Here is a 20,307-nt window from a genome sequence, read left to right on the forward strand (position 1 = left end):
ACAGCACTAATGTAATCCACCGGTCCTACACAACCCAAGCCGCTCTGAGCTGGGATCCAACCGGAGATTTTTTTCATGGAAGTTGGTTGCTCTAACAAGAAGGCTAAAGACCATGGCCTCCAGCGTCTGTTGCTAGAGCACCTTTAGATGTCAGAGGAGTAAGGTTTACCTTCACAGCACTTTACAAGCTGGTCTCAGTTACACTCACCACCCTAAACCTCACTCCCATTCAGGTCACGGCACCAATGTAACCCCGCCGGTCCTACACTAACCAATCCACTTCGAGCTGGGATTGAATTGGCAATTCTTTGTATGGGAGTCCGTTGCTCTAACAAGGAGGCTAAAGACCATGGCCTCCAGCGTCTGTCACTAGAGCACCTTTAGAGGTCATAAAAGTGAGGTTTACCTGCACAGCACTTCACTAGCTAGTCTCTGTTACACTCACCACCCTAAACCTCACTCCCATCTGGGTCACGGCACCAATGTAACCCACCGGTCCTACACTACCCAATCTGCTGCAAGCTGGGATCGAACAGGCAATTCTTTGTATGGGAGTCTGTTACTCTAACAAGGAGGCTAAAGACCATGGCCCCAGCGTCTGTCGTTAGATTACCTTTATAGGTCAGAGGAGTAGGCTTTACATGCACAGCACTTCACAAGCTGGCCTGAGTTACACTCACCACCCTTAACCTCTCTCCCATCCGGGTCACGGCACCAATGTAACCCGCCGGTCCTACACTACCCAAACTACTCCAAGCTGTGATTGAACTGGCAATTCTTTTCATGGGAGTTGGTTGCTCTAACAAGGAGGCTAAACATCATGGCCTCCAGTGTCTGTTGCTAGAGCACCTTCAGAGGTCAGAGAAGTGAGGTTTACCTGCACAGCACTTTACAAGCTGGCCTCTGTTAAAGGAGCATGAGTCAAGTCAATTTAACTCAACTCATATTATTTCTAGGGCACTTTCAACCAACCACAATGGGTGCCAAAGTGCTGTACATAGAAACACATAATACATGCAAACATACAAGGAACCAAAGTACATAAACTCACAACACATGATTAAAAGCTAAAGAAAATAAGTGACCTCTGAAAAGACTCAAAAGTTGGAGATGTTCTTATAGAGTGTGGAAGACTGTTCCAAAGTCTTGGAGTGGTCAAGCGCTAGAGGTGTGCCATCAAAGTCCCAATCAGATGCAATCAGACTCACAAAATTATATCACCTTTTTTTTTACTGCAGCAAATAACAAAACCAAAAAAAACTTAAAAAAAAAGAAACTCTCTCTTCATATTCGCTATAAAGACATGTTTTTTAACCTGTACTGCACTCAGACACCAGGGAACCTTCCAGGAGGTGTGAGGTACATTATGTGTCATCTTTCCAAGAATGTAAAATAGAGATTTACATTTAACAATATCCTTGGCAATATGTGAAAGAAAATTGTGCACAACATGCAAATACCATTATAAAATATTGGCACAATATCCATCATCACGACTAAACAGGTATATATTTTTTTCAATACATTAATACCTACAATACTTAAATACAATTAAAAAAGCTCCATTTACACATGACAAAAATGTTAAGTCAACCCAAGTCATCAATATATCAGTGGTGTTTTATAGATTTTGTCAAAGGAGCACAATTCCGTTTTTTCCCAGAAAAACAGAAAAATATACCAGAACCATTTATTGAACTTTGGGGAAATTCAGATCCTGCAGTTCTAAAAAGACAAACAGAATCTGGTCTCTCTAAAACCCCTCCTCTCCATGAGACTTCTCTGCTCTGATTGGTCAGATGGTCACTGTATTCTGCTGGAAATGCATACAAAGTAAATTGTCTTCAAAACAGCCCACACTGACAACACAAAACCAAACTCCCCCAGGGCTAAGTTATAATTGTTTGAAGGTCTTAGAGAAAATGGCAGAGGGCTGCTAATAAAACTGGCAATATGCTCACTTGTTCCAAATCTATGTAGGTTATTGCAGAAAATATGACTATAATTACACAATTACTGACGACTTGTTTTGGCAGTTCGGAAATCGATTCTTGGCAAAAACTCCATTTATTGTGCACTTTGAAACTTTGCAGACCTTTTTCATCTGCACACTGCATGAAAGGCATTGTCAGTATAAAGCAAAAGAGGGGCACTTTTAAACAGATCTCATTTCTGACTTTTCTTACCTAAAGATTTGATCAAAACTGTAACTTGATAAATGGACTAGCTCACGGTGAGCTGGGCTCTATTTTTAAAGCTCAGGCTTTATATGGAGTTTCTCTCAGGTGTGCTGAGGTTATAGAGAGCCTGTGCAGGCGGGCAGGGTGCCAGTTTCACCTGCTCTCTCTGCTTCTGCACCAGCTGCCAGATGGGCTGATGGTAGGATGTGCTTCTACAAGCAGGAGGTCTGTAATCCGAGGAGACTGACAGCGCTTGATTGTGAATGACTAGAAGCATGACAGAAGCAAAACACGGGAGATATTCATTCAAGCGGAAGCTGAGAAAAAAAGGTTATGCTATATCAGAACCTCTTGAGAAACTTTTTTGGCATTTATTGGCCAAAAAGGCATCGAAGTTAAACTTCACTGAAAAGAAAAATGATTCATTGGATTTATTTTTTTTAAGGTAAGTGGTTGCAAACAATTTAAATGGGCTGAATAAAAAAAAATATAATAATTTAGTTGAACATTACTAAATTTAATTTGTTGGTTTAAATATAATTGAAGAGTTCAGATGCAAAACAGTCTAAATCCATCAGACCTCTTTTTTTTTTTTGTAAATGAGTATTTTCTATCAGGCTCCTCTGATTAGTCTCAGCAATTTCATTTTATAGATAATGAAAAGGTTATTAGCTGGTAAATAAAATATCTTTTTTCAAAAATGTCACTTTAGACAATTCTTTGCTTTTTAACAAGGTAGATTTTCTTTTGAATAAAAACCGGCTAAATCCACTCGTGCTTTTTTTTGCAAAAACTTCTAAATCCACCTATTGGGACAAGACAGTGTAATTAGCTGAAAAATCACTAAAGATGCAATTAATAATTATTTTACCAAACATAAATATTACACAAACCACCTGAAATTAAAAGTAAATCTGTCAAGTGGCGTTTCATTCCTCTGTGGTAACCCCTGATAAATCAGGGACTAAGCCAAAGGAAAATGAATGAATGAAATCTGTCAAGTGCATTAATCAATAATATTAAAATTGACATCAATTAAATCTTAACAATCTGTTGTCATTTCTGATATTTGGGATTTAGATGTAATGTAAGTAGAACACTGTAAACATTGTAAACTAAGCTTGTTAGATTCAAATAATGTAGTGTAAAAACAGTGTGAAACATCAATATCTGTGCATTGTCTATTAATAGAAAAATAATGTAATTTATTGAAGTAATATAAATAATTAAATTTGCCATTCACTGACAGTCGGACAGACTCATCCAATTCATCAGACTCCATCTTTTAAAATCAAAATCAGAAGCGGAATAAAACACTCACCTCGACGTATCAGCACGAAAACATATGATTCGATTCACGCCTTCTGATTGGTTCTCGGGACATATCAGCTTTTTCTGTCAAAGGCAAGTGGCGTTTTGAGGCTTTTGCAAATAAACTGTTATTTCTGAATGCTCTGGTAGGTAGTAGGTATCTATCTAGCTCTTGAATTAGGTATTAAATACTTCGAATGAGTATGTTTGAAAGTTTTGACACCCTATGAAATAATATTACATCTGTTTAATGTCAGAAAATGTATACCACATTGAGCATACAAATAACTTGCTTTGTCAAAGCTCCAATAGCTATAAAAAGAGATTCAAAAATCAGTATCAGAAGGAAAAAATATTTATATATTTTTATTCATTGAAGAGGAAGCTGTGGAAAACATTATGCTATACCAGAAACTCTTGAGAAACTTTTTTTCGGCATTTATTAAACAAAAAGGTATCAAGTAGGGTGATCCTAAACGGTCGTAACAAGTAATGTTGCTGGTAATAACAGTTGCACTTTATGCTGAATAGATGCCATTGTTTCAGAAACCTGTGGTGCCTCAGCCTGTTACACACTGTGATGCTAATTAACCAATTTCTTCATCAGTTCCCTGTTTTTTATTTGCCAAACAGATGTACGGATATTACTGATTCTGAAGGGTGAATTCACAAGTTGGCTGAACACAATTTGCCAGTGCTAAAATCTAGCTGTTACTTTTGTAAAAACATTTCTTTTAAAATAGATTTTAAAAATGAACACACAGCATTGCTTTTTGCTAACCTGGTTGCTAATATTGCTAGCAGGTTGAAACAATGCTATTGTGTTTCATCTGGTTACTGGAATTTTTATATCATGACACGCTACATTATTCAGCACATTCTAGCATGATTTTTATGTACTGATATGGCTTTAAACTGCTGGTATGCTCTAGAATGTTACTGCAAGATTTAGGTCAATGCCAGCATAACACTTTGCTGACATGGTTGTGCATATTGCATGTTTCTTTTACAATTCAGCACACTGAACGTTTTTTCCACAATATTATTTGCCACCTATAGACTACACAGTTAAATACAGAAAAAAATGTAAAATTTAAATTTTACAATGGTTTAACTACAGTAAATGTGCATTAACCATGTTTTTGGTTGTACTGACTACTGTTTGTATATACAATAGCTACAGTTTTACTACAAATACCATAGTTAAACTACAGTTAGTGTAGTAAAGCATGGTTAATTTGTAGTTACCATGATTTAACTACAATAACCAAGTTTTTGGTTTTAAATGTAGCAAAAGTACAGTTAATTTTCGCAAGGCTACATGTTTGGGCACATTGCCGTCATGTTTCCAAACAGCTTTATGTTTGTGTTTTGCCATGTCAGAATGGAAACAAAATAAAATGTTGTTAGCATGTCCTACATTAGTATATAGGTTATGGCTAACCTTTACTCAAATTATAGTAGATTAAACAATAGTTCTCAAACTAGGTAGATTAAATAATCTGTACGGGTATGTTAGAAACTTTTGACACCCTATGCAAAATACTAGATCTTCTGTTTAACTGTCAGAAAGTATAGATCAAAAACTTTGTCAAAGCTTTAAAAAAAAGGATATAAATATTTAGTTTCAGGAGAAAAAAAAAAAAAAAAAAAAAAAAAAAAAATATATATATATATATATATATATATATATATATATATATATATATATATATATATATATATATATATATAAATAGTTGAAGTCAAAATTATTAGCCCCCCTGAATTTTTTTCCCTCAATTTCTGTTTAATGGAGAGACAAGATTTTTTTTCAACACATTTCTAAACATCATAGTTTTAATAACTAATTTCTAATAACTGATTTATTTTATCTTTGCCATGATGACAGTAAATAATATTTTACTAGATATTTTTCAAGACACTTTTGACTACTGCAAAAAAATATATAGCTTAAAGGGGCTTTTAATATTGACCTTAAAATGTTTTTTAAAAAATGAAGAAGAAAAAAAACGCTTTTATTCCAGCTAAAATAAAACAAATAAGACTTTCTCCAGAAGAAAACAATATTATTAGACATACATTGAAAATTTCCTTGCTCTGTTAAACATCAATTGGGAAATATTTTAAAAAGAAAAAAAAAACATTCAAAGGGAGGCTAATAATTCTGAATTCAATTGTGTGTGTATATATATACATCTATATATATATATATATATATATATATATATATATATATATATATATATATATATATATATATATATATATATATATATATATATATATATACTGTAAAAAAATCCGTATTTCCGGCAGCTGGCATGCCAGGACAAAAAGTAATATAATGGCCGTTAAATTACAGAAATATACTGTAAAATAACAGGTGGAATTACAGAAATTTACCAAAAAATTTTAATTTAAGTAAATAAATTTCTGTCAATAAATGTCTGTTATTTTACAGTAAATTTCTGTAATTTAACAGCCATTATTTTACTTTTTTTCCGGCACCCCAGCTGTATATATATATATAATTACCTACCCAAGTAGAATGAAATGATATTTCAAAATTGTTTATAAAATCTTAGTATTATTATTTAGTATTATTTATTTAGTATTATTTATTTAGTTAGAGTATTTGCAATACTTGTTTATATTTTGAATTTAAAATCTCAACTCTTGCTCAACTACTTGTTTTGCTTGTGATTATGTTTGTCATCTATTTTTCCAGCAGTCTCACGATTCTCTTAGCATCCCGCCTGCTCTGTGTCTTTAGTTCTGGTGATCTGTGAAGCTCCATACTAATGAGAACACTCTATACAAATAACACGAATATAACCAGCCTCCATCTGGCTCCTGAGAAATCAGTTGTATTTATGAGAGCACAGCTCCTCTCCTGACTGCACAGTCATTATGCGCAAAAAAAAAAAAATTCTGTAGCCAAGCTCTTGTTGTTTGCTGTTAGCTTCTGTTTATAGTCACATTGCAGATGGGGAACTGCCAAACCTGCACTAATTCTACCAGTGTAATTCGGAGCGGAAAGCAGAACCACAAATCAGGGTGACAGCAACATTCAGCAGGCGCTCTGTAAAAGGCCCTCGATGCCGCACTAAGGACAATCGGCTGAGATGTGGTAAATTGCGTCTCTTGAAACAGCCTGAATTAAAGGAAGTTGGCAGTGCTTTAGGGCTCAAATTACTTCATTACTCACTATAGATATCGGACAGAGACTGTGCCGGAGGAGGGAAAGAGGGAGTTCAAGATTAAGGAGCTCTGTTGAGCGGAAGACAGGCTGAAAGAACAGCATACGCTTTCTCTGTGTGGTAAGAAAGTGGCTTGGATGCAGATTAGGCCTATTTCTGGGACTCTCGGTGCAAAATGATACTTGATTGTGTCATTTAGAAAAATGGCAAAACTATTATACGATTGTAAATCTAGTTTTTTTAGTATGTGCTCTCGTTTCTAATGTATCGTCACCTTGGAAGTATAAGGTTCCATCTGCAATCTGAATGATTTTGAGATATTAGGCTTCAAAGTTTTTGCATTCCATTTAGCAAACAGCATGTGTGTAACATTTGTTTTTTAAATAAAAAGTCCCAAAATTTAAACAGTTTATAAAAAAACATCCCATAATGTAAATAAGTTGTCATTTAATAAGAATATGTAAATAACACAATTTTGACAAAAATGTCAGATAGAACCTTATAATTCTAAGGTGACGGTACAGAGAAGGCACAGTTACTAGTCTTCATGTGATATATTTATTCTTTATATATATATCAGCCTGATTTCACGAGGAAACGTAAGTATTTCACGTTTTGTCAGTTTAGTGGCTAATTCGTACGAATTCGTGCGAGTTCAGTCGTATGAAAATGTACGATTTTAAAAACCTAACCCCACTCCTAACCCCAACCGTCATTGGGTGATGAGCAAATCGTACTAAATTGTACGAACTAGATCGTACAAATTCATACGATTTAGCCATTAATTCAAAAAGTTGTAGCTGAAGTCAGAATTATTAGCCCCCCTGTTAAATTTTAATTCTTTTATATTTTTGTTCTCATTTTCTGTTTTACAGAAAGAAGACTTTTCCTCAACACATTTCTAAACATAATAGTTTTAATAACTCATTTCTAATAACTGATTTATTTTATCTTTGCCATGATGACAGTACATAATATTTGACTAGATATTTTTCAAGATACTAGTATTCAGATTAACATCTGACAACATTTAAAGGCTTAACTAGGTTAACTAGGCAAGTCATTTTATAACAATGGTTTGTCCTGTAGACTATCAGAAAATTATTTATTAAGAAGGCTAATAATATTAACCTCAAAATGTTTTTTAATAATTTAAAACTGCTTTTATTACAGCCAAAATAACCCAAATAAGACGTTATCTAGAAGAACAAATGTCCTCATCTGTATTTCCCAAGTGATGTCACAGTCACAGTATTTATTTACTCTTCTTAAGACTGTCTTATTACTGTTAGTTTGGCTGAAATCAAATTTCCAGTCAACAAAGAGTCAATTTTATGATCACCTTTAAAAGTTTCTTTTCCTTGGATTGGCTATACAGATCAAACCACTGTTATCCAATTAACATAACTGACTGATTAACCCAATTAACCTAGTATCTTAAAAAAATAACTTGAAAACCAGTAAAATATTATGTCCGGTCAACATGGTAAAGCCAAAAAAAGTTTATTAATTAAAGTAAATTATTAATTAATTCATTCAATTTCCTTCGGCTTTGTCCCTGATTTGTCAGGGGTTGCCACATGCGGAATGAACTGCCAACTTATCCAGTATATGTTTTATGCAGCGGATTCCCTTCCAGCTGTAACTCTAGTACTGGGAAACACCCATAAACTCTCGCATTCACACACCACTCATACAATATGGCTAATTTAGTTCATCCACTTTACTGTATCTCTTTGGACTGTGGGGGAAATCGGAGAAGATGCAAACTCCACACAGAAATGTCACCTGGTCCAGCCGGGACTCGAACCAGCGACCTTCTTGCTGTGATTGCATTATTATTCAAATTATTATTTTTAAAAATGTGTCAAAAAAATCCTCTATAGACTCCAAAATGATTTTTTCTGCTTGAGTTGAAACAACACTATTTTCATGTTTTTTTATGTTCAATCCTCTAAATAAATTAATCTGTTTGTGTTGGGATAACATGAAGAGATTGTGTGAAACCCAGCATTTTTTACAGTGTATTAAAAATAATTAATTTAAGAGGAGGGCTAATCATTTGGACTTTTTAAAGTTTAAAATGATACTTTTTTTAGTCAAAATATTTAAGCTACTTGCCAATATTTCTTGCTTTCATTAATTTTGACTTAAAAATAAAACCAAAAGAACAAAATGAAATTAATATTTTAGAAATATAAAAAACATACACATGTAACATCATGCTTCATTAACATTCCAGCAGGACAGTTTTTGTTTATAATAGCAAAAATACTGTTCTACTGAAATGTAAATGAAGCATAGCAAGATATTAAAAACCAAAAACAAGCAAAATATATATTTTGAACATGGAAATTTGTGTAAATGAATTATTTCGCTTGAAGTAAATGCACATATCTGCTCCAGTATGCAGCACTTTCAGGGCAAACATTAAAAAAATACATATATAGATTTATAATTCTTTTTTCAATGCTAAGCATCTCGCACATTATGCAAGGGAAAAGCAAACTTAAGATAAAAAAGGGTAAACGTATGATGATTCTAAATAATTACAGCATAAAGATGCACTATTATGAGTCACCGTTTGCCTCACAACATGCTGAGGCAATAATTAACATTTTTAGGATCTCTCAAGCTGTGCCTGCAGTGGCCACAACTCTCCCTGCATTAAAACACACATGACAGACAGTATGAATGTGAATGTCTCCACTCGCTTTGAAAACAGCTCTACACTTTATATAGAGCTGTAAATGTGGAAGCACATAAACACAAACTCGCAAAGCCTGAAGCAATCGATGTTAATAAGAAAGCAGAGAACTCACTTCTAGAGCCGGTTTCAGATTTATAGAGCCCAGTCTTTGGTCTTTCTGTCTCTCTGTCTATTTTTTCTTTTTCACAGTCGGGTCCCATTAGAGAGCTTGTTCGTGCATTGGCGTAGCCTCAGGCCAGCCAGTAAATGACTTAAAATAATAAGGAACAAATGTTCTTGTGCCAAAGCTGTGTTAGATGGCTGGAGGTAAAGGTGAAGGTGCAGACATGAGGTCTCTGAGCAAGATCTGGACTTCTATACACATTTGTTTGCATTTAGGTGTGGAAGCTCATTTTCGCATTGTATTTTGTAAGTCGTTTTTTGTCACTTTTTAGCAGAGTCTCAGAATTTAAGGAGAAAAGTCAGAATATATACAGTAGATATATAGATATCAATTTTGAATTGTGAGATTTAAATGCAACAATTTTGAAAACCTTACAGAAAAAAGTCAGAAATGTGATAAATAAAAAGCTTATAGAAAAAAAGTCAGATCTGGGAAATATAAATGCAATAAATTCTGAGGGAAAAAGCCAGATTTCTGATATATAAATAAGAAAATGTAGGGGAAAAGTTGTTTAAAATTGTGAAATACAAATGATAACCACAATTTTGAGGGGAAAAAAACATATTTCAACTATCCAGATTGTGACTTTACATGTAGGCTTGCACCATGGTCCATCAAAGTACGGTCATCAAAGAATACGTTTTGATATATTCACAATCAAATATACACAAATTATTTACGGAACAGGATATTTACTTAATATGATTTCTGGCATATATTCATTCATTCATTTTCTTTTTGGCTTAGTCCCTTTATTAATCTGGGGTCGCCACAGCGGAATGAAAGCAGAGATCCCATAGCTGGGAAACATTCTTTCACAACTATTGACACACATACATTATGGACAATTTAGCTTACCCAATTCACCTATAGTGCATGTCTTTGGACTGTGGGGGAAACCGGAGCACCCGGAGGAAACCCACGGAAACACAGAAAGAACATGCAAACTCCATACAGAAACGCCAACTGACCGTGCCGGGGCACAAACTAGCGACTTTCTTGCTGTGAGGTTATTGTGCTACCCACTGCGCCACCGTGCTGCCCTTTCTGGCATATAATAAAAGCAGTTTAAAAAATGACTCATGCAATATAATACCTGACAAAAGTCTTGTCGTCGATCCCAGTTGTAAAAGAAACAAATAATAACTTGACTTCTAGTTAATAATTTGGAAAAGTGTCAGAAGATAGATTTTTCTGATGAATCATCTGTTGAACTGCATCCCAATCATCACAAATACTGCAGAAGACCTATTGGAACCTGCATGGATGCAAAATTCTCACAGAAATCAGTCAAGTTTGGTGAAGGAAAAATCATGGTTTGGGGTTACATTTAGTATGGGGTGTGCGAGAGATCTGCAGGGTGGATAGAAACATCATTATTACATTATAAACCACAGGAAAGGGCAAATTCTTTAGCAGGATAGTGCTCCTTCTCATACTTCAGCCTCCACATTAAAGTTCCTGAAAGCAAATTTAGGTCAAGGTGCCCCAGGATTGGCCAGCCCAGTCACCAGTAATGAACAGTATTGAGCATGTATGGTATGATAAAGGAGGAAGCATTGAAGATGACTCTAAAGAATCTTGATGAACTCTTTAAGTCCTGCAAGAACGCTTTCTTTGCCATTCCAGATGACTTCATTAATAAGTTATTTGAGTCATTGCAGAGATGTATGGATGCAGTCCTCCAAGCTCATGGGAGTCATACACAATATTAATTATTTTTCCACTGCACCATGACTTTATATTCTATACTATACATTATTTCTGTTAAGTGACACGACTTTTGTCTAAGCAAAGTCAGACCTTACTGGCCTCATTAAATAATAAAAATAAGTGTAATCTAGAGGTCTTTGGCTTAAATATAAGCCACATCTGATACCAAATGATCAACTAGAAGTCAAGTTATATTTGTTGCTCCTAAAACTTATAGGCAACAGGAGTTTTGGCAGGTAGTGTATATTTTTGACTATATTCCCAAAAGTATACCTGTGCAAAATAAGACTATGGTCCAGGGTGTTGTTCAGGGTCACATATCTCATAACGTATACATTAAAAATGTATACTCAGTTGAAGTCAGAATTATTAGCCCCCCTGAATTATTAGCCCCCCTGTTTTTCCCCTTTTTCTGTTTAACAGAGAGAAGATTTTTTTCAACACATTTCTAAACATAATAGTTTTAATAAATCATCTTTAAAAACTGATTTATTTTCTGTTTGCCATGATGACAGTTCTTAATATTTTACTAGATATTTTTCAAGACACTTCTATACAGCTTAAAGCGACATTTAAAGGCTTAACTAGGTTAATTAGGTTAATTAGGCAGGTTAGGGTAATTAGGCGAGTTATTGTATAATGATGCTTTGTTCAGTAGACTATTGAAAAAAATAGCTTAAAGGGGCCAATAATTTTGACCTTAAACTGGTTTTTAAAAAAATTTAAAACTGCTTTTTTTCTAGCCGAAATAAAACAAATAAGACTTTCTCTAGAAGAAAAAATATTATTAGATTTACTGTGAAAATTTCCTTGCTCTGTTAAACATCACTTAGGAAATATTTAAAACAAACTTTCATGTTTAGGTCTTATACAATATTTCAATTAAAGTTTTTAAATGATTTACATATGTGTTATTAAAATTGCTTTTTTCTCTTGCAAAACAGAAAATATGCGCTAACCAGACGCAAAATTTGTCAACAAAGCTGGTGGTTGCTGTCAGGCCACTGTGGTGATGCACATGTCCAAATCTTCCCACATTGCAAAGATTTGTTTGCACAGCCAGAACATGAATTTTCAGCAGTAGTTGCGCTTGTTTACCTAATGTCTGTCAGAGTGATAGAAAGGTTTCTTTAAATTCATTTTTAAGAGATAAAAACTGTCTAGTGCAAAACACGGGAGAGAGACACTGCAGCACTGAATGCTTCAAATACACAGTTTGAATTCAGAAAAAATATGAAAATTGAGTAGTCATTCATCAGAAAGTTCTGCTGGAGAAAGCTGCTCCCTGTAGTGTGCAGAACAGATTTGACTTGTTTGGCTTGAGGAAAGTCATTGTCACAAGTTGGTCATTTCATGAGCAGGGTCATATGGAAATAAACAAGCTGCTATTCCAGCTAGCTGAGGAATGCTAATGCGGAAAAAGTGAACAGAATCATTTGTCTTGTCAAACAAGACTGAACCTAAACATCACTCGTTCTTCTACATATGTTTTAGACTTTTCTGCAAAATATGAAAACACTGTGATAAAGCTTGAGTGTGAGCAATAATCTGCAACATAAAACAAAATGTACTCTTTTACAAGCTAACAATAAACATTGATGCAGGAAAAACCATGTTATGAAAGACTTCTTGACTTGCCTCAGAACAGATGTGTGGTTCTTCTTCTCTTTAGCTCTTCACAGTTGTAAGACTTCACATATTTTTGCATGTGCTAACATATAAACACAAAAAAATGATTGTTTAATAGTCACTGGATTTGTCAGCATATCCTCAGTGCAACACATGTAAAAATATATCACTAATGTATTTTCCTTACAGACATTCAGATACATTGGACAATTGTTTAAAAACATTGGACGAACAGGTCCAATTACACTCAAAATATGACTTGTGCTACTCACTTAAAATGAGTTGAAACAACCCAATTCTTTAGTTTTTTTTAGGGATAACTTAATTGATTTATGTTCAATCCACTTAAATTTGTAAAAAGACGAAGTTAACTTAATCGATTTGTTTTGTGTCAACATGAAGGAATGGGGCATATGCACAAGGACGTTTAATTTCAGCCAGTCAGCCGGAGAACTGTTTTCCACTGTGTTTAAAATCACCAAGTTGGTGTAAAATCACCACCTATGAGGTCTGATTTTTAAAAAAATCAGTGATCTTCACTGCAGGATAGATATACGACATAAAGTGGGTCTCAATCCAGGCAAGAAGCACTGCATTAATTTCCATTCCCCCTGCCATGTCTTTTAAATATGACAGTTTATTTTACCCCAGTATTTTCAATAGAGTTTCTGTGCTCGTCTGCTGATCCTGACGGCACTAGCGATTACACTGTCTTTCATCACGTTTTACACTTGAACCAGTAAATGAATGCTTGAGTCTATTTAATTGAATTTATTGTAATTACATTACAACATCGATGCTGTAAAAGGAACCTTATGAAATTAAAAAAATAATCACATTAAGCTTTCACCAGAACTTTATCATTGGCTGAAAAACACTAGTGCATATACCCCATTGTGTGCAACACAGCATTTTTTTAATGTTTAAAACCCGTTAATCAAAAAAGTTATGCTTGTATGTATTTATGTTTCATTCATTCATTCATTCATTAATTCATTCATTCATTCACTGAGAATAAAGTTTTTATTATTTATTTGCATTTCATACAGATTTATGGAATTATCATTAATTTCAGAGAAGTTATAAAAGACAAAAAAGAACCACCTAATTATTATTATTACCAGATATCACTTTGAATAATTGGTTTTCAATATAGGGCCAGACAAAATGTGCGGATATTTTTTTTACGTAATTTTGGGATTATTGTTACTAAAAACTTTATACATTATATAATACGTTTTTAACTGTTAATGTTTATATGGCAAATCCAATTCGATCCACTTTTTTGGTAAACAAACGAAGTCTCTCATATAATATAACTAAAAGAAAATATAACTTTACAAACTGTAATGTAAATAAATCAAATTAACATTTTATGCGAGTCAATAATATTACTGAAATTAATTTAAAAACAGAAAAAATATAAATTTACACGTGTACACAGGTAAATAGATACACTCAATTATGGGCTAAGAATCTGTGGATTTCTGTGTGCGCAGATTCTGTGTGGGCCTAATTATCAGTATCAGCTAAGAGATGGGATGTGAGAAAAAATTGCCATCAATAAACTTTTTTCTAAATTTTAGTCCTCGGAATGCAGGGAAACATTCTTAACATTAAACTATTAAACCAACAAAATGAACTTGTATACATGTATTTCAAAATACATGTATTTCATTATGAAACAACAAAGTATTTAATAATAAATAAATTAATTAATTAATTTTGGCCAAACTTACATATATCTTTATGCACAATGTAAAAGTTGAAATAAAATAAACACTGGAGTACGTAAAAAAAAAAAAACAATTCTGTGCCCAACATGAAAACAAATGTAAAACGTAAGTAAGTAAGTAAGTAAGTAAACAAATAAATAAATAAATAAACAAAATAATTCGATAAATTAATTAATTAATTTTTTTTAATCTGTGCCCAACATGAAAGCAAATTTAAAACCTAAGTAAATAAATAAATAAAAAATTTTTTGGTTCTTTGAATTATTATTAAAATTATTCGTGATTAAAATCTTCCACCAAATCTTCCATTTTTCATCGTAGCTACAGACATTCCTGCTTTACACCTCCCACATTCTTACCGCTGCTTATTCTCCTTATTTATTACTTGAATTATTATTATTTACTTTGTCATGCGTAGTGAATTCTCAGCTTCGCCTTATCTGTATCTCTATCTGCTTCTCCATTTATTGCTTGCAACCTTCATGAAAATAAATAAACATCAAATTTAATAAGAAAAAATCGGATGCGTAAAACTCATCAGCAAGATCTGAAATCATTTTAGCAATAGTGTGTAGTCAGCATGTATACGCTACATGCTCAGTTGAGTTCATCTCATATTTTCTCATTCAGCAAATCCCATCGCTGCATAATGAAAACACACGCATTTATTAGTTTGATTCAGAGCGAGCAAAGTGGTTGGCATCACAAAAACAACTGCAAAAAAATAAATCAAGTAGAGTTGTACTCATGTCATGCGGCATGCGAACACAAGAAAGAGACTGCGTGGTTTCAGCCCAGAGAACAGAAGACGCCAGAGAAACGCCATCTGGGCCCAACAAAGAACTGTCATAAACGGCCCGGGAGATCCATGAGAATGAACAAACCAGCCATCTTCCACTAACACAGCCTGTTTTCAACTTTTTAGCGCTTTGAACAGGGGAATGCGGGAAGGAGGTTGTCAGTGGCAGACTGTGGGATTTTCTGTGTTTTATTTCAGCATCCACAGCTTTGCTCAGCCCTCTATCTTTTGATGCTTGTATTTATGGACTGTCTCATACTGTTTAGTAATGAATGAATATTTAACTGGCAGTTTTACGACATTCGCTGATCCTAAACATCGCCTAGGAGATGATGATAAGGGTAAAATTTACAGTAAAAAATTAGCAGCTGTGTCAGAATTTTACAATTAAAAATACGGCAATACTTTATTTTGATGGTCCATTTGAGTATTAGTAGACTGTCTACATAATATCTGTTGATATTCTCCTTCAACAGACATTTAACTGACTATAAGAAACTTTGCAAGTACACGTCAACTTACACTCTCCTTAACCCTAACCCCAACCAAACAGCCTACTTATAATCTAATGAGAACTTGTTGGCATGTAGATGCAATGTATCTTAAATTCAACAAACGGAGCATCAAAATTAAGTGTTAAAAAAGGGAGTTCAAAAGTTTACAGTAATCTACCGCCTTTCATTAATTTATAATATTATTTTGCTAATTGTTTGAAACTTGTTCAAAATGAGCTGAAACAACACAATTATTGAGGGTTTTTTTGCGACAACTTAATTGTTCTTAAATGTTCAATCTACTTCAATTTGTTAAGTTAACTTAATCAATTTGTGTTGAGACAACATGAATGATAAGTGTGGAACCCTGCACTTTTGTTTTCAAAACATTGCTGTGTTATACTAACATCTACATGCCATACTGTACTTTTGTTACACAGACAAAACAGCCATCATCATGTGGTGATAATTGCTGAATACATACATACATATACGCACGCACACACGTACGCATACACGCACACGCACACAAACATATATATATATATATATATATATATATATATATATATATATATATATATATATATATATATATATATATATATATATATATATATATTCTACAATTGGTTAACTACAATTCTATATTCTTTATGTTAACAAAGGCCATAAAAATCAAACATGTAGATGCTTTAATATCAAATTCCATTTAATTTTGTTGTCATACTCGTGTTGTTTCTAAGCAAATACTGAAAAAACTTCTATACTTCACAGTGAAATAGTAAAAACACATATAATTCATTCATTTTCCTTCAGCTCAGTCCAGGGGTCGCTACACATTGCAACCCAGTATTGGGAAACAATACACACTCTCATATTCACACACTCATACAATACTGCCAATTTAGATCACCCAATTCACTTACACCTTATGTCTGTGGACTGTGGGCACCCAGAGGAAACCCACGCCAACATGGGGAGAACATGCAAACTGCACACAGAAATGCCAACTGACCCAACTGAGCCACCGTGCTGCCCTGCAATAAACTTTATTTATCAAAACTAGATGTAAAATAAAACTCTAAAGTGCATAACTGATGAAAACAAAAAAACACAAAAAGAACCATAGTAATGTCAACAACAACAAAAAATTCATAGCACGTGAAGTGTCATGCATGTAATGTTGAAATTGAAAACACTGCCATTTTTTTGCAGTGTAGGACAATGTTAACCTTGCTGTTGTGTTCAGGTCAAATCTGACCGATTTACAACTCAAAACACTCCATAAATGCCATAAATATTGTGTTTTACATCTGATTGCCTCAAGGTCTTATGATATCCTTCACACTATGCACTGGAACACATAAAAAAGAGGTGATCACCTCTTTCATTGAGTTTTGAGTGTTTTAATCAACCTTGTTACACCTGTGGTATACCGCCATAGGAAATGAATGGGTATCCATACTACATTACAAAACATCCCAATACACAACACCCCAACTCACTCACTCACACACACACACACATTTCAGACTGAACAATGTCTTTTGTGGGTATACATCTTTTTTTCTGCACTTACGTGCCGATGCCCTCTTGTGATTACCTCCATGACATTACATGATCATTTTGTAATACATTTTCAGCTCCTATTTGTATTTTTACTGCAGTTATTTTATGCCTAATTCTGTAAATTCATGGTAAACACTTCTTTAAGACATTGTTCACAGCTAAAGAATATTAATTAAAATTTTGGTGGTGAAAACTGCTTTTTTTGTGCTAATTTAAGAGCAGTTAAAACAGACCGGTCAATTTTGACTGGGAACACTAAAGTAAGGGGTGGGAGGTGAACACGACAGGAGGGTTAAAGTAGGATTGTAAATTCTCAGTAGGAGAGACAGGCCTTAATATCAAAGTTTGATATAATTAATTTCCCCATATTTGTCTGGTACCAATTACCGAATCATTGATTTGGAATGTATGACTCACCCACTTCCTGTATTCAGTTAATGTCATGTGCAATAAGTGTAGTTACTACCGAATGCTTGACAAGGGTAAATTGCACCATTTAGTGGGGTGTGAGAAAAGAAAAACATAGTAGAAAACATGAACATCAAACTCAATTTGAAGCATTCATTGCTTTTGTTCAAAATAATTTCTATACTACAGTGGTTCACATTGACTCATTTTCTCTTCTACACCTCCAGTTTCAGCATTATAATTAAAAACGCAAATGTCTTAAGCTGAAAAACTAGAAAAAAATACATTCATGGTTAAACTAATGCTGCTTCAACTATATAATATCCTACTAATGCTACATTTAAAGATCTATTAATAGGTTAACCATATTTTTAATGCAGGGGCACCCAAACTTTTTCTTATAAAGGGCTAAAAACCAAACTTGATTGAGGGCAGAGGGCCAAAGTTAAATATAACAAACTGCATTACATTAAGTTTGGTAATTTATTTGTGTATTATTTAAACATAACCAGAAAACATTGCTTTAAAACATGAAATAATGATGCAGTATATATATTTTTACATTTTATAATTAACTTATTAAAGTAAAAACATAAACAATACCATTGATTACACAATGGAGTTCAATGCTCAATACACTAGTCGAGCTGCTCCTGCCTTTGCCTTGATTTGCTCGCCGATGTCTTGCATTGTCCAGTACTTACATTTTAAAAGTCTGATTCATTTACAAAATTTAAATGAATCCTTTAATTTTAGTTTTCTTTTTTTGTAGCTCTTCAATTAAACAAAGAAATAAAAGGTTAAAATGAATTCAAAATGTTTGTCGAAGGCATTCACCCCAACCAACTCTTCATTATTCTCCCTCTCTTTTCAGATAAGATGGCAGGCCAAATCAAAGGTTAAAATGGGCCAACTTTGACCCGCAGGCACTACATTGGGCACCATTGGTTTTAATGGTTAAATTAATGCTGAATACATACAGTACATACATACACACATATATTCTACAATTGGTTAACTAGAGTTCTCCACTCATATGTTAAAAAAGGGCTTAAAATCAAACATAGATGTCATTTTGATGTCATACTCATGTTGTTTGCAAGTAACTACTGAAAAAAACGTCTATACTTTACAGTGAAAAAGTAAAAACACAAATAATTCATTCATTTTCCTTCAGGTTAGTCCCTTATTTGTCAGTGGTCGCCACACATTGCAACCCAGTATTGGGAAACCACACGCACACAATTATATTCACACACACTCATACACTATGGCCAATTTAGATCACCCAGTTCAGTTACAACGCATGTCTTTGGACTGTGGGGGAAACTGGAGGAAACCCACTCCAACATGGATAGAACATGCAAACCCTACACAGAAATGCCAACTGACCCAGCCAGAACTTGAACCAGCGACCTTTTTGATGTGAGGCGACAGTGCTAACCTAAACACTAAAACAAATTAATTTCTTCTCATTTTTTAAAATCAGAAATGTAATTAACAATGTCAGAAACATCAACCCAATGACTTGTCATTCCTGAGTAATTTAATTTAATTTAATTTAATTAAATTTAATTTAATTTAATTTAATTTAATTTAATTTAATTTAATTTAATTTAATTTAATTTAATTTAATTTAATTTAATTTAATTTTATTTTATTTTATTTTATTTTATTTTATTTTATTTTATTTTATTTATTTTTTATATCTTAAACCTGGAAATTTAGCTGCATGCTATATTTACCAGCTTCAATTCAGTGTCAGCTTTGATTGTCTTTGACACTTTTATGAGCACAGTGCATATGAAACTTTCCAGCACTGACTTTAAAGTCCAATCTTGACACTGGCATGAATGCAGGTCATGCAGCGGTCAGCATACGCATACAGATGTTTGTGAAGCACTGTGTGTGTGGCGTCTCCAGATACCCAGACAACTTAATCAGATTCTCCTGTCTAGATTTCCCATACTGGCTGTCTAGTATCTTTCAGCTGTCCGCAAGCTGTTTTAATGCATACACAATCAGACACTCCGGCATGAGTCTTTTGGATACTAAGTCATTGGAGTCTGTGACCGTGTCGAGCGAGAGACAGTCGGTAAAAGCAACACAGCAGAGGATCCACAGGTACTGGCAGCGGTAGAAGAGCGTGAAGGCTGACAGAACAATGAATCCTGGTCAATCACTACTGAAACAGCCAAAACCTTTCAGAGGAGCCACCGTCATGTCACCAGGCAGTCTCGCTTTCTATTGGACATAAACTGACACCCAGCAACAGCTCCTGAGCCGAGACCGTTCCACCTTATTGCACAGCCTGTTTGATTTATGTTCTTTCAAACACTGTTTGGGTTCGATACATTTCTTTTCCTCACACCTGACAGCCGACTGAGGT

This window comes from Danio aesculapii, chromosome 16 (assembly GCF_903798145.1).
Source record: "Danio aesculapii chromosome 16, fDanAes4.1, whole genome shotgun sequence".
Classification (NCBI taxonomy): domain Eukaryota; kingdom Metazoa; phylum Chordata; class Actinopteri; order Cypriniformes; family Danionidae; genus Danio; species Danio aesculapii.